Below are 14,005 nucleotides of genomic sequence, written 5' to 3'. Positions count from 1 at the left end.
GTCGAGGCATCAAGTAGGCCAAGTGATGGGTTTTTGGCTTTTTGTCGACGTCGAGGCATCAAGTAGGCCAAGTGATGGGTTTTTGGCTTTTTGTCGACATTGAGGCATCAAGTAGGCCAAGTGATGGGTTTTTGGCTTTTTGTCGACGTCGAGCCATCAAGTAGGCCAAGTGATGGGTTTTTGGCTTTTTGTCGATGTCGAGGCATCAAGTAGGCATCAAGAATATCACAGCATCAAGAGTATCACAGCATCAAGACTATCACAGCATCAAGGGTATCACAGCATCAACAGTACTACTAGAATGCCATAGTTTGACACAAATTGATCATAATAGTTGAGCATCACAGGACTACTAGAATTCCAAAGTTTGATACAACATCAACACAACCAAATCACCATCAACACTGGAGTAGCATAACTGGAGTAGCAGAACAACACAACATAGTTTCACAACACAACCAAAATGCCATAGTTTGATAAAACATCAACACAACCAAATCATCACCATTTTGCACCAGAGGTAGTCAAGTAATCCTTCATTCTATTGCTGGGCTTCCTGACTCTCTGGGAACCACCACTTGGTCTTGGAGGAATGAAAGCTAACATTGGTCCCTTTGCAGCAGCTGATGAAGATCTGGTTGCTGGTGCCTTACCCTTGGGAGCAGCTGGTGCCTTACTCTTGGGAGCAGATGATGAATATTTACTGGCGGCTGCCTTACCCTTGGGAGCAGCTGGAGCAGCTGGCTACCTCCTAGCTGGAGCAGCAGCAGATGTTGCCCTCCTTGCTGGAGCTGGACTGGCAGCAGATGTTGCCCTCCTTGATGATCCACCAGCAGTGGTAGCAGGAGAGGCTGCAGTCCTTGCTGGAGCTGGACTAGCAGCAGCAAAGGCTGCAGTCCTTGCTGGTGCTGGTGTGCTTCTACTATCAGGTGGGTAAGAGCTGGTGCTTGGCTGCAATGAAACAAGTAGTTTAATATTAGTAAGCAATAAAGTAACAACAAATTTTGTCTTTCTCATAGCAGAGTGGTTACCTGATGTTTGTTCTTTCTCATAGCAAGTGCAGGCTTTAGAGCATCATGGCAATTGGTGTACCTATGGCCCACCTTGTTACAGTTGGAGCAGGTAATTGAGGCCATTCTTGAAGTGTCTTTGGGAGCTGGCTTCTCAAATTGGCCATTTCTCCTCTTAGTCTGTGCTCTGCCCTTGTGTTCTTTGAAAACAGGAGCCTCAATGTCCAAACTATTTGTCCTTGGCCACATGTCAGGGCCAGGTATAGGATATATTATAGGACTGTAAGCTGCCAGGTACATAGGTTTTTTGAAGAAATCATGAACAAAGTCCTCTGGCTGAAACTTAGCCTTGTGTATAGCAGAAACAGCATGATTGCAAGGAACTGCTGTCATATCCCACTTCTTACAACCACAAGTCCTATGTGCTAGGTTGACAGCATATGTTCTCTCCTCACTAGTAACTTGGAAAAGGTTGGGGCCAGCCATCAATGATTGGCAGTTTCTAGACCACTTCTTTGCTTCCTCCAATTTCTCTGCATATGTTGGACAAATCTCCCATCTGACAGTCTGAGTCTTGGTTCTATTTGTATTAAACTTGACCATTAATTTTGTTCTAATTCCATCAACCATGGTCCTTATTGGCTTAGCCCTGACATCTAGAACCCACTTGTTGAAAACCTCACTTAAGTTGTTAACTACTAAGTCTGTTTTGCAATTTGTGTCCATGGCATGTCTGGCCCAAGTGTGCTTTGGGATTTTACTAAGCCAAGCCCATGCTGCCTCACACTCTCTCTTCAACTCATCCATTGCAACACTATAACCATGTTCAGTGTATGAATAACTTGCTTCATCCATGTATTTCTTCAATTCTGGCCCTCTAAACCCAGCATTTTGAAAGTTTTGGTAAATGTGTCTGAGGCAAAACCTTTGTGGACAATTGGGAAAGACTCTGTTTATGGCTTTAAGCAGGCCCTGTGTGAATTTAAGTAAAGCTAACTTAGTGAAAATGATTGTGTAACTACTAAAAAGAACTAAATGATTGTGTACAGAAAGTAGCTACACCTAAATGCAAGTAACTACTAGAAATGATTGGGAAAGAGCAAAATGAAAGCTAGCACAAGTGGATTTCATTGCCTTCTGCCTATCAAAAATTATTGTGTAGTTGCCAAACTTCCTAGATTGGCCACCTAGTGCTACATTCAGCTGATACAGAAACCAAGTCCAGGAATCTGTGTCCTCCTTATCAACAATTCCAAAAGCAATGGAAAATATATTATTGTTCCCATCTCTTCCAGTAGCAGCAAGGATCTGTTGACCAATAGTGAGCTTTATGAAGCATCCATTCCAGACCTATAACAAGTTAACACATTAGGCAAACTATTTGAAAACACACATTAGATACCAAGGAATTACCTATGAGTGGTCTGCAGCCACTCAGAAACCCTTCTTTGCATTCATTTAGGCAATAGAATAATCCATGAAACCTAGGGTTTGTGCTTGGATGCTCCCTCAAATGTCTTGTTGTCACTATACACCTTGAACTTGGATTAGTATCTAGCACAGCCTGCAAATAATCCCTAATCCTGGTGTACTGGGCCTTCTGATCTCCTAACACAACATTCTTTGCTGCCTTCTTAGCCCTGTATGCCATGTGGGTTGATATTTCCACTCCATACTTGCTCTTTGCAGTGTTAATTATAGTAGTGATTGTTGTGCATGGGTCGTTTCTAATTGCTTCCTCACAAAACTTTGCAACCCACTTAGCAGTAACTTTTGTGTTCTCTGACACAGAAGGACAAGTGTGCACCACATACTGCTTCCTTATGGTAAAAGTCTTCTCATTTTCAATCTGAGAAGCTGATATATAAAGAGGGCATGTCTCACCTATGCATTGTGCTATAACCCTGTCACTACAATTTCTATGGTACTCATAGTTCCTGTTCTGTGCAATGTGCATTGTTTGAAGTGCATTCCTGAACTGGTACACATCAATGAAGCAAAGATGCCTCACAAATTGCTCAGCTGGGTGAGCTCTATTCTCATCATACCATAACCTTTTCTTCATCTTCTTAGCTCTGCTTTTCCTGCCATTAGGCAAAACATATGCCAATGCCTCTGCACCATCATCATCTTCCACACCCAAGTCCATTGGTTTCTTGTCTTCATCAGAAGATGGTATCTAGTCCTCCTCAAACAACTCCTCTACACTTGCATGTGATCTGCTTGTTGGGCCTTTTCTGTGTTTCTTCTCCTTTTTCTTCTTCTATCCATCTTGCCCTACCTGCTCCAGATTACTCTCTTCCTCCAGAGTACTCTCTTCATCCTCTTCATCCTCTTCTTCACTTTCAGGCTCATATAGTGCATCCTCCTCCTCTGTCTCATACATTTCCTCAACATCTGTGTCCCCTTCAAAATGAAGGAGTGGATCTTCCCTCTGTCCTTTCATCTCCTCAAGCCTAGCAAGGATATCACCATATTCTTCCAAATCATCATCATCACTGTCCTCCTCATTATCCATCACTACAACTTTTCTCTTCAAAGAAGTGTCCTTCTCTTTATTTTTCTTATTCTTCCTAAACATTTGAATTTCATTCCTCCTTGTCTCCTCCATAACCTTTTCAATTTCCATTTGCTCCTCTGAATTGTTTACAGGATTTTCTTCCACTTGTACATAACCTAAAGCAAGTTGCTCCTCCAAATTGTTTGTGCTATGTTGTGTTTGAAACTGTATGGGAATTGGCTCCAGTTCTGATGCTTCTCAACTTGTTGCTGCTACATGCACATTTCCTGTACTGAATAGCACTCCTCCTTCATCTATCTGATATAGTTTGGGCTCTCCAATTTCTTCTAGAGGGATTTGCTGCTCAATAACATTAGAGCTGGTGTTTATAGTTGCAGCATTGGAACTGGCCCTAACAACTGTCACATTCAATATCTTTTGATTTTGCAATGCTATGTTGTCTAGAATTTCCTCAAGCTTGTCATCATCATCTATTTCTTACATTCCTTCTATACCTAGCCCAGGATCCCTGACATAGTACATGTAATCTTTAAATCCATAACCTTCTGTTTCTATCAGTGCTACTAGGTTGTAAAATGATATGTCTAACATCATCATAGATCTCTCAATATTGTCTCTGTCATGGAAATGCATCCTCAATTCCCAAACCTCATCATCCAGACTACAAATAATATAAAATACATAGCAGTATAAGTGCTTAATTATAACTGAATAAGACTAATGAAACAACTCATGTCAGTGCACTAATACAATCCTTTGTCACTTATAAAGCAGATAACAGGATAACTCATTTAATAGTGAACCTAACCAAATGTCTAACTTCACTCCAATTAACAGTGTACCTAAAATAAACTGAATAACAAAGCACAAACATGCATTTTCTAAGTTAATAATATCATAATCATATACTATACCAGGATAACTTTGCTGCTCATTTATAAAATCAACTAAATGAGCTTATTTGTCAACTAATCTAAAAATGTCAACCCTAGGGCACAGGACAAACAAATCACAGAATCTGAACTAATCTAAATTATGTCAACCCTAGAGCACATGACATCAAATCCACAGCATCTACTCCATTTGATAGGATAGAGCAATATGAACCCTAACCCTAGAGTACACTAGCACCGCAATTGAATGAGAGTACTCATTGAATGGAGAACGGGAAGGGGAAGAGCAAAGAAAAGTGGATCTCACTATACGCCGCCATAGGATGACCCGATGTGTTGGCTTCCCGTCGGATTGGCCTTCACCGCCGCGACGAATGCTCTCGCCGCCCGGTATTCCATCGAATACTACGGGTCCTCCTCCTCTGATTCCTCCGTCGGCTTGCTAGGGTTCGAGCTCCCGCAAAACTCGCTGGATCCACTGCGGGTCCTCCTCCGCTGCAGGGCGGAGCACCGCCACTAGAAACTCCACCTTTCACCGGGCTACGCATCTCTCCAGTGCGAGGGGCAAGGGGGCGACGGCGGGGGGAGCGAGGGGGAGGGGGCGACGGCGGTGGGAGCGAGGGGGAGGGGGAAGAAGAATGGGGAAACAGAGACGGATGCGGGGATGACTAAAGACGAGACCTAACGCGTCGTCGTCTGCCGGTTGTCGGGATGGCCTGGAGTGCCACGTGCGCGAAAAACGGGCCCCACCTGTCATAAACTCACTTAACTCAGCCCGATCCACCGATCAATGATTTTTGCAAAACAATTATGCTAGACGTGGTGCTTTCTGCAACGATTCAGTATCCTAGTGTTTTTCGCAAAGCTAGCCCTCAATGTGGTGGTTTTATGCAATTTACTCTAGCTACTGCAACGAGACGGTGTTGCCAGCCCCGTCATGTAAATGCCTTGACGGTTTTGAGGCAGCAAACATCGAGGAGTGGGCCAGTGGTAGGTTCTCAACCGGGTGCCGACGGAAGGAGCCATTGCGCGGGTGTGGCGACGGTTTCTTGGCCTTACCAGGGATGAAGTCACCAGACAGGTTCACTCGCATAGGCATTGGCATAAGTACATTCGAGGAGTGTGCGGCTGAGTGCAACCGCAACTGCTCATGCGTTGGGTATGCATATGCGAAATTGAGCAGCGGCAGGTCCGGTGGAGATGTGGCAAGGTGCTTGGTGTGGGCTGGGAAGTTGGTTGACACTGGAAAGTCTAGCGCAGAGCTTGGCGGAGAAACACTCTATATTTGGCTTGCAGGCATGGATGCATCTATTGGTACAAAACTCGGTTCTTTTTTTTTTGAAGCCGCCAGCAACTTGCTAGCCATTATATTATGGGGGTAGGGAGCAGTATTTACAAGGCCGCTATCGCGGTTTTGAAGGAGAAAAAGCAAAGAGAAGGAAAAAAGGCAGGGCCCCTAGGCCACGGTTGGGCGATCTCTCACGTCGGATCCCCAAAAGGGTGCTACAAACATTTTGCTCCCGCCAATCTCCAGGCCTCCAAGGATCCCCACACTGCCTGGAGGACGGCCTAGGGCGCGGCGATTTTCTTCTGAAAAACCCTACGGTTCCGCTCCAGCCATAGTTCCCATGCGATGAGCATGGTGAGCGACCTGATTCCTTTCCGATGCTCTGCCTGGGTGTTGTTGATGATGTGTGCCCAGAATATCTCTGATTTGTCCCCCTCTGGCCAGGTGCTTGGAGCGAGGGCAGCGCAGCCGTGCCATCGTGCCGCAGCGGCCCAGGTCGCCCGTGCCACCGGGCATTGCCAGAGAAGGTGCACCGAGGATTCAAGGTTTCGAACACACAGCGGGCAGAAGTAATCATTCGGCCACCCACGCCTTTGCAGTCCATCAGTGCACCACAGCCTGTCGAGCATCAACAGCTAGGTGAAGAACTTGCAGCATGGAGGAGCCCAGGCTTTCCAGAACATGGTTGCAAAATCTGATCCAATCCGACCAGCGAACTGGAGCTTGTAAGTGGCCGCTGCGCTGTATGTGCCAGAGTGGGATGTCTTCCAGGTGATGCTGTCTGGCACGTCTGGCTGCAGCGAGACTTGGGCCTCGTTGATCATATTCCATAGCCTCCTGAATTCGAAGATGTTGGCATCAGAGAGGGGTGGTCGGTGGATGTCCTGGATCCATTTTTGCCCTTGCAGCGCTTCCTTGACGGTGCGATTCTTGCACCTGCAGCGGGCAAAAAGGGAGGGTGCAATCGCCTTTGGCGGCATCGGACCCAGCCAGGTAGATTCCCAAAAGAGTGTGCGCTCGCCATTGCCAATACAGACGCTTGTTGCAGTAGCAAAGAGCTGGCGATCGTGGTCGTCACATGGCAAGGGAAAACCAGCCCAGGGTTTGTCAATCTCATCCCACGACAGCCATAGCCATCTTAGCCGCAGAGCCCTTGCGAATTTTGCACTATCTATAACTCCTAATCCGCCAAGTTCAATCAAGGAGCAGGTCGTCTGCCAGTTGACTTTGCATTTACCGCCAGACAGCTTCTCTTCCTAGGCCCAAAGGAACCGCCTGCATATCTTGTCAATATCCTTCAAAACTCCAGCCGAGGCCTTGATTGCGGTGAGCGCAAAGACAGGAATGGCTAGGAGCACAGAGCGGACAAGCGCGCGCCGGCTCGCGCTATTCATTTGTCTTCCCTTCCATCCTGCTAGCTTGGCCTTGATGCGATCAAAGATGAACTGGAGGTGCACCTTTTTTAGTCTTCCTAAGGAGATTGGCAGGCCTAAGTATGTGATCGGGAAAACTGTTCGTCAGCCGGGGAAACCTTGCAGTATGCTATCAAGATCCAAAGAATGGCATTGGATAGGCGTGACTGTGGATTTTGATGGGTTTGCACACAGGCCCGTGGCCTCCCCAAATTTTTCCAGGATGGTTAGAAGGCAAGAAACCTCCTCATTGCATGGGTTGGAGAAGATGATTGCATCATCCGCATAGAGGCTAACGCGCAGCTTGATGTCGTGCCCTGGAAGTGGCGCCAGGTATCCCAGAGCAGCAGGACGGTCTAGGATCCGCTGTAACGTGTCGATGGCAAGGATGAAAAGCAAAGGGGAGAGCGGGTCACCTTGGCGCAGCCCTCTGTGATGGTCTATCGGCTCGCCCTCGACACCATTCAGAAGGACTGCGGAGGAGGGGGATCGCAGCAACAGGGCGATCCAGTCGTGCCATCGTGCAGAGAAACCTAGCTTCTGAAGGAGATCAAGTAAGTACTCCCATGAGATTGAGTCAAACGCCTTTGCAATGTCCATCTTGAAGAGCAGTGCGGGCTTCTTTTTACGATGCAGGCTACGTGCTGCATTTTTATGAAGAGAAAACTATCATGGATGCATCTAGTCTTCAGGAAGGCACTTTGGGCTGGAGAGATCAGACTGCCAAGCTTTGGGGCGAGGCGCAGGGATAGGATTTTGGCGACGAGCTTTGCAAAGGAGTGCACGAGGCTAATTGGTCGAAACTGTCCGACGTCAGTTGGATCTGGAGTCTTTGGGATGAGCACCACCATTGCTGCATTAAGATTCTTGAAACTGTGACCACCATTGAGATCGTGGAATTGTTGCAGGGCTCACATGAGATCTTCTTTTATGATTTGCTAGCACCTCCTATAGAAAACACCTGAGAAGCCATCTGGTCCAGGGGCTCGGTCTGGAGGTGATTGCTTGATTGCGTTCCAGACTTCAGCCTCTGAGAAAGGTAGATCTAAACCCGATGTGTCTAGTTGGGGCAGCTGAATTTCATCCCAGTTTATTGTGCATGCGCGGCACTGTTGTGTGCCTAACAGCCTGGTGAAGTGATCCTTGATCGCCTCCTCTTTTTTAGGGTGGCTTGTCACAGGCACACCATTCTTGTTCAGGGATAGGATGAAATTTTTCCGTTTCCTAGCATTGATCTTGGCGTGGAAAAATGCCGTGCTAGCAGCCCCAACCCGCAACCAATTGATCCTGGATCATTGCTTCTTCCTTGCCTTGTCAATGGCCGCTAAGCCCAGAAGGCGGAGCTTTAGTTTTTTCCTAAGCTCTAACTCAGCAGGCGTGAGGAGGCACTTTTCCTCAGCAATGTCGAGTCGCGGAACAAGTTCCTGGGCCATGTGGAATTGAATTTTGGCGTTGGAGAATAGGCCCCTACTCCAGATCTTCAGTGCCTTTGCGGTGCATTGCAACTTTGTGTGTAGGGTCCGGATGGCACATCTAGAGCTAACCGGTTTAGACCATGCTGATAGAACAGTTTCTTGGAAGCCAGGGAACTTCGGCCAAAAAGCTTCGAATCTAAATCTAGGCCTGCAATTTGGTGGTTTAGCACTGGAAAGGACTAGGGGGCTGTGATCCGACACAGACGTGGAAGCTGCATGCAGCAGTATTGAGGGGAACAGCACGTCCCAGGCCGGGTTGCAGAAGACACTGTCCAGGGCAACGAGGGTGGGGGGCTGTTGCTCGTTGCTCCGGGTGAATTTTCTGTTTTTGCATCTTATCTCAAAAAGCTCAGCATAGTTGATGGCATTGCGGAATTTTTCCCATGAGTCTGCGATTGAGATTGAGGTTATTTTTGTCCCTGGCTTCATAGATTTGGTTAAAATCTCCGAGCACGGTCCATGGGTGGCCTAGTGGTGGTGCAGAGCTGCACATCTCAGCCAAGAAACTTTCCTTGAGGCTATCATTTACTGGTCCATAGACACTGGTCAAGCAGAAATGCGAGTGGGAGGTCAACAGCCTAATGCTTGCAGTAAGGTTGAACTGCATGGTCGTCAGGTCAGATGCTTGCACAAGGGCGTTGTTCCAGAAAAGGCTAATCCCTCTCCTGGTGCCAGACGCAGGTAAGTGAAAGGCCTGATCTAGCAAGGATCCACCTATCTCTCTGGCCAAGGCATGATCCCAGGCGCTGATCTTGGTCTCCTGCAAGAAAATTATTGCAGGTTTCCAGACAGCGGTTGCTTCTTGAACGGTTAGGCGTTTGGCCGGCATGTTGAGGCCTCTAACGTCCCATGACACAATTGAGCAAAGGTTTTCACACATGGTAAACAAGATTGACCAGTAGAGGGGTAACATTCCTCGGGAGTACACGATCCTGACTAGCAAGCCACACTACTGACAACCACCACCAATAGAACTCTACAATGGTTGGCAGACTACAACTCCTACCCCTCACCATGGAGAACACGACAATGGACACCATCCTTACTAGCAAGTAGTCGCGGCGAGGGGCACCACCAGTAGCACCGAACCCCTGGCGCCGGCCGACTGCACCCGCCAAACCTAAGCAAAAAAGCCCTAAAACCGGCCGGCGACAGGCCGCCGACCTCTGCTGGAAACTACGTTGGTGTACTAACATGATCAGACTAGTCGGCGCCAATGGCCGAGCTGCTTGGGCCCTCGAGCCCCGCCGCGACACGGAGTGTCACGCCGTCCAGGCTGGTGAGGGCCGCGAATGCCTCGATCTCCTTGTGGCTGATTGGCTCGTCAAAGCGCTTGATGAATTTCTGAGCGGCCTCCTTGGTCATCGCCTCCTCCGGGCCTAGGGCACCCAAAGCCTGAACTAGGCGCATAGTCGCACGGTTGGCCACTGGGACATCGCTTTTTGCTTCTGACTGGCGTGCGCTTCTCCTGGAAGGGGCAGTTGCCGGCTTCACCTGCTTCTGAGGTGCAGGCTTCGGGGTGCTGGAGACCAGCGGCTGTGGAACGGCGGAGAAGAGTGTGCGTGCCATCGGCGGCTTGCTCTGGCTCAGTTCCAGCCCCCCCCCCCCACCATGGAGGCAAGGTCTTCAGCAGCAGCAATTGGCAGAGCTGCCGTCTTGGGGATAGAGGCGGGTCGCGCCCTGAGAGGAGTGCGACTGCCATTGCATGCCGGGGTGCGAGCCTTCCTCTGTTCCGTGCTGGCGGCAGGGGAGAAAGACAGGGGCTTGGCGAGCGCGGCTTCAGCAGCTGCGTTGATCTCGAAAAGCATGTTGTCCGTCCAACGGGGGGGTGAGGGCTGTGTTGCGGTTTGCAAAAAAATCTGCCACTGGATCTTCTTGACTAGCCATGCGCTGCTCATCCCCCTGCTCGTCAACTTGTGGCGGCGCTTGCTGCAGCATCTCCAAGTCAGCGGCAGGTTGGGGCAGTTGGAGCACGTCCGCAGGAGGCAGATGCTAGGGAAGCAGAGGCCTTGCAGTGCAAGCAGCCTCACCAGGCCCGTCTCTAGCCTCGGAGTGGCAGCAGGGAATGGCGCAACATCAGCCTTTGCCTGGGGTGGCTGCCGCGGGAGCTGGCGATGGCGGTGGCGCGGACCAGGGGTCCTACTGCGATGACGCTCTGTTCTTGAGGATCGCGGCAGCGATGAGGCCCTGCTCTACGCCCAATGCCGAGCAGGGTATATTTCCAAGAGCGGCGGCTTGGGCCACTCCCATCGTCCTGGTCGCCGCGCCGGGACAGGGCTGGCATGCCCCGACAGCCCGTGGAGGCGACACGCGGGGCCTGCATGTGCCTAGCTATGGCTGGCGGTGGTGGTGGCGGGGCTTGCAGCAGGGGAGGGGCCGGGGGGCAGGGCAGCAGGATGGAGCAGCAGGTGGGCTGGTGCAGCTGCAGGGTAGAACGGTCAGCGACCTTCTATGTTGAAAGTCCAATCGAGCAAGTTGACCTCCGGGAGTGGCCGGCGCTCCTCATTGTCCGAGCTAGAGGACGGCAACCCACTGACAGCAGAAGCAGGGGAGCGCTGCTCGCGTGGGGTCCAGTCCTCCATGCAGTCGAGGTGGAAGAGCAGGGAGCTCCTCTCCCCTTCCGGCGGCTCGGGCACCATGCGACTGGCCTGCAGCGGCGGCGAGAAGCCCTGCATCTCCACCACACGGCCAGCGCCGTCTTCAAAGCACGAGAGGCAGTGCCGGGTGGGGATGTCGGTGAGGCTCCACACCCACGCCCAGCAAGCGAAGGTGCGCGTGTCTCGGTGCTCGGTGGTGTGGCTGTCAAGCATGTCGATGATGCAGAAACGACCAAGCACCTCCTCCGTGCCTCCAACGTCCACATGTCCAGGGGCAGCCGCTCGATGACGATGCGGACATGCAACAGCCATTTCTAGCGAACAGCATGGTCGTCCGACCTCCATGGCTTGGTCCCGAAGGGCACCCCGTCGATGTTGATGGTGTTGTGGCGCAGGAGAGCGTCGCGGTTGGCGGGAACGCCGAAATGGACAAGGAAGTCTTCAGGGTGGTGATGAGTGACACGCAGCAGGTGCGGGCTGATGCGCAGCAGAGCCTCGATGGTGCGGCCCACCAGCATCGGGTTGGCAGCGTTGAAGCTGTCGGTGGTCGTCAGGAGCACGACATGGTGCTTGAGGACGAAGCGAGCGTGCTCCATCGCTCGGGAGCGAATGACCACCCCGTGGCTTTGACGCTGGCGGTGGGGCAGGGATGCAGGGACGAAGGAGGCCTCCATCGGCGCCTCCGTGGGCGGCGGCGGGGGCGGCGGGGGTTGCAGACGGATCGGAGGCGACGGCAGGGGAGGTGCCACAGGGGAGGGGAAGCGCAGCCAATAGCAAGAAACTCAAGTGTCATCTGTGTTTTTCTCGGAGTGAATTACAAAAAACCCACCACATTTCTTGGGAGCCCCAAAAATCTACGGTTTTCATTACTAAAATTCTCAATAAACACTGATGATCGGTTTGAAGTGATTAATCTAATTTTTGACAGCCCGCGCCGCTGTAAACGTTGACATGGCACAAAATTGTCAACATCGTTTGTAAGGGGGAGTCTAGGGATCTAGGGGTGGTTTCCCAACATATGCATTTTGATTACGTGCATGGGTGGTTTTCCTTCAACTATGTCAGGTGATAGCCATATTGTCCGATTGGCAATTTTGCCATGGTGGCAGCCATGCCTTGTCGGTTATTTCTTATTGTTTCGTGAATTCATACATGAAAGTGTAACAAACATTAGTGGTTGCCGATGTCAAACTTATTTCTTATCCCTATGATATGCTCATTGAAATGACTGTAATATCGTGGGAGCAGGCAAGAAATTTAAAAGGAGAAAGCACAAGAATATTAGGGTGGATAATGCGAGTACCTCTAATGAGCTTGGGGAAGAAAATCAGCTCCATGATCATGAATTCCCGTTTGTAAGATTTGAAGAAGTTCCCTAGCAACTCGCAATTTCTCTGAAACATGCATGATTGGACGGGGAGGTTTCGGCAAAGTTTTCAAGGTAACTCGTACAATATAAAGTTTTTGGGTACTCATTTTAATTAGGAGGGTAAATTTGTTCATACTTCAAACTCAAATATAATGTTTGAATTATATTTATCTAGGGAATGTTAGGTGGTCAAGAAGTTGCGGTCAAGAGGCTAAGCAAAGATTCTGAAAAAGGAACAAAGGAATTCAGGAAGAAGTAATTCTAATTGCCAAATTGCAACACAGAAACTTGGTTCGACTTCTGGGATGTTGTGATGAGGGAGATGAAAAACTCCTGATATATGAATATCTACCTAATAAGAGCTTAGATGCCACCCTTTTTGGTAAATATCCAAATATACTCATTATGGTTTCCGAACACAACTCAAAAACATTTGATCTAACATTTGTTCTATCTATAGATGACTCGAGAAAATTGTTCTTGGATTGGGGAACACGGTTTAGCATAATCAAAGGGGTCGCAAGGGGACTTCTTTATCTTCATGAAGGCTCAAGGTTGACCATAATTCACAGGGATCTTAAAGCTGCAAATGTTTTGCTAGATGCAGATATGAAACCCAAGATAGCTGATTTTGGTATGGCAAGAATCTTTGGTGATAAGCAACAAAATGCAAATACCCAACGCGTTGTCGGAACATAGTGAGTAGCCTTGTAAACCAACAACTCATACTGACTTGTGAACAATTCAACTCCTGTTTGCTAACTCTTCCGAGTGAAATGCTCAAGCAGTGGCTACATGGCCCCTTAGTATGCAATGGAGGGCATCTTCTCTACCAAGTCCGACGTCTACAGCTTCGGCGTGTTACTACTAGAGGTCGTCACTGGTATTAGGAGAAACTCTAACAGTCAGACATCAAGCTTTCCTAGCCTTGCAGTTTATGTGAGTACACACAAGATTTCTCACAGCTTTCAAATTCATAAGTATATCAAGATTTTGTTTTTTGAAACGGATTCCCTTGAACAACCTCACAAAAGACATGTGACCGTTTTTATTGTTGCAGTCATGGAATATGTGGAAGGAAGGGAAGATACAGGAATTGGCAGACTCATCTCTCATGGACACATATTCACCAGACGAAGTTTTGCTCTGCATCCATGTGGGACTCCTGTGTGTGCAAGAAAATCCAGATGATAGGCCCCTGATGTCAACTATTGTGTTTGTCTTGGAGAATGGAAGCACCACACTTCTAGCCCCCAACTGCCCCACCTACTTTGCCCGACGAAGAATAGAAATGAAGCAAATTATGGTTGACATTCAGAGCTTTGTGAACGATTGTACTCTTTCGGAGATATAAGGGAGGTGAAAGATTCTGATTTAGTAGCCCGGCCGGGCTCTCCGTCGCTCTCTGGCATTGAAGATCTTCCTGCATCCCCGGGCCGC

General features: G+C 49.1%; 1 pseudogene; it reads left to right on the top strand.

The window, feature by feature from the left end:
- LOC119360570 overlaps positions 1-13,928 on the top strand; it is an 18,577-nt pseudogene extending 4,649 nt beyond the window's left edge.
- The last annotated feature ends 77 nt before the right edge of the window (positions 13,929-14,005 follow it).

This window comes from Triticum dicoccoides, chromosome 2B (assembly GCF_002162155.2).
Source record: "Triticum dicoccoides isolate Atlit2015 ecotype Zavitan chromosome 2B, WEW_v2.0, whole genome shotgun sequence".
In the NCBI taxonomy this organism is placed as follows: domain Eukaryota; kingdom Viridiplantae; phylum Streptophyta; class Magnoliopsida; order Poales; family Poaceae; genus Triticum; species Triticum dicoccoides.
Note: the sequence above shows the minus strand (reverse complement) of the source record. Positions and strands in the feature narration are given on the sequence as shown.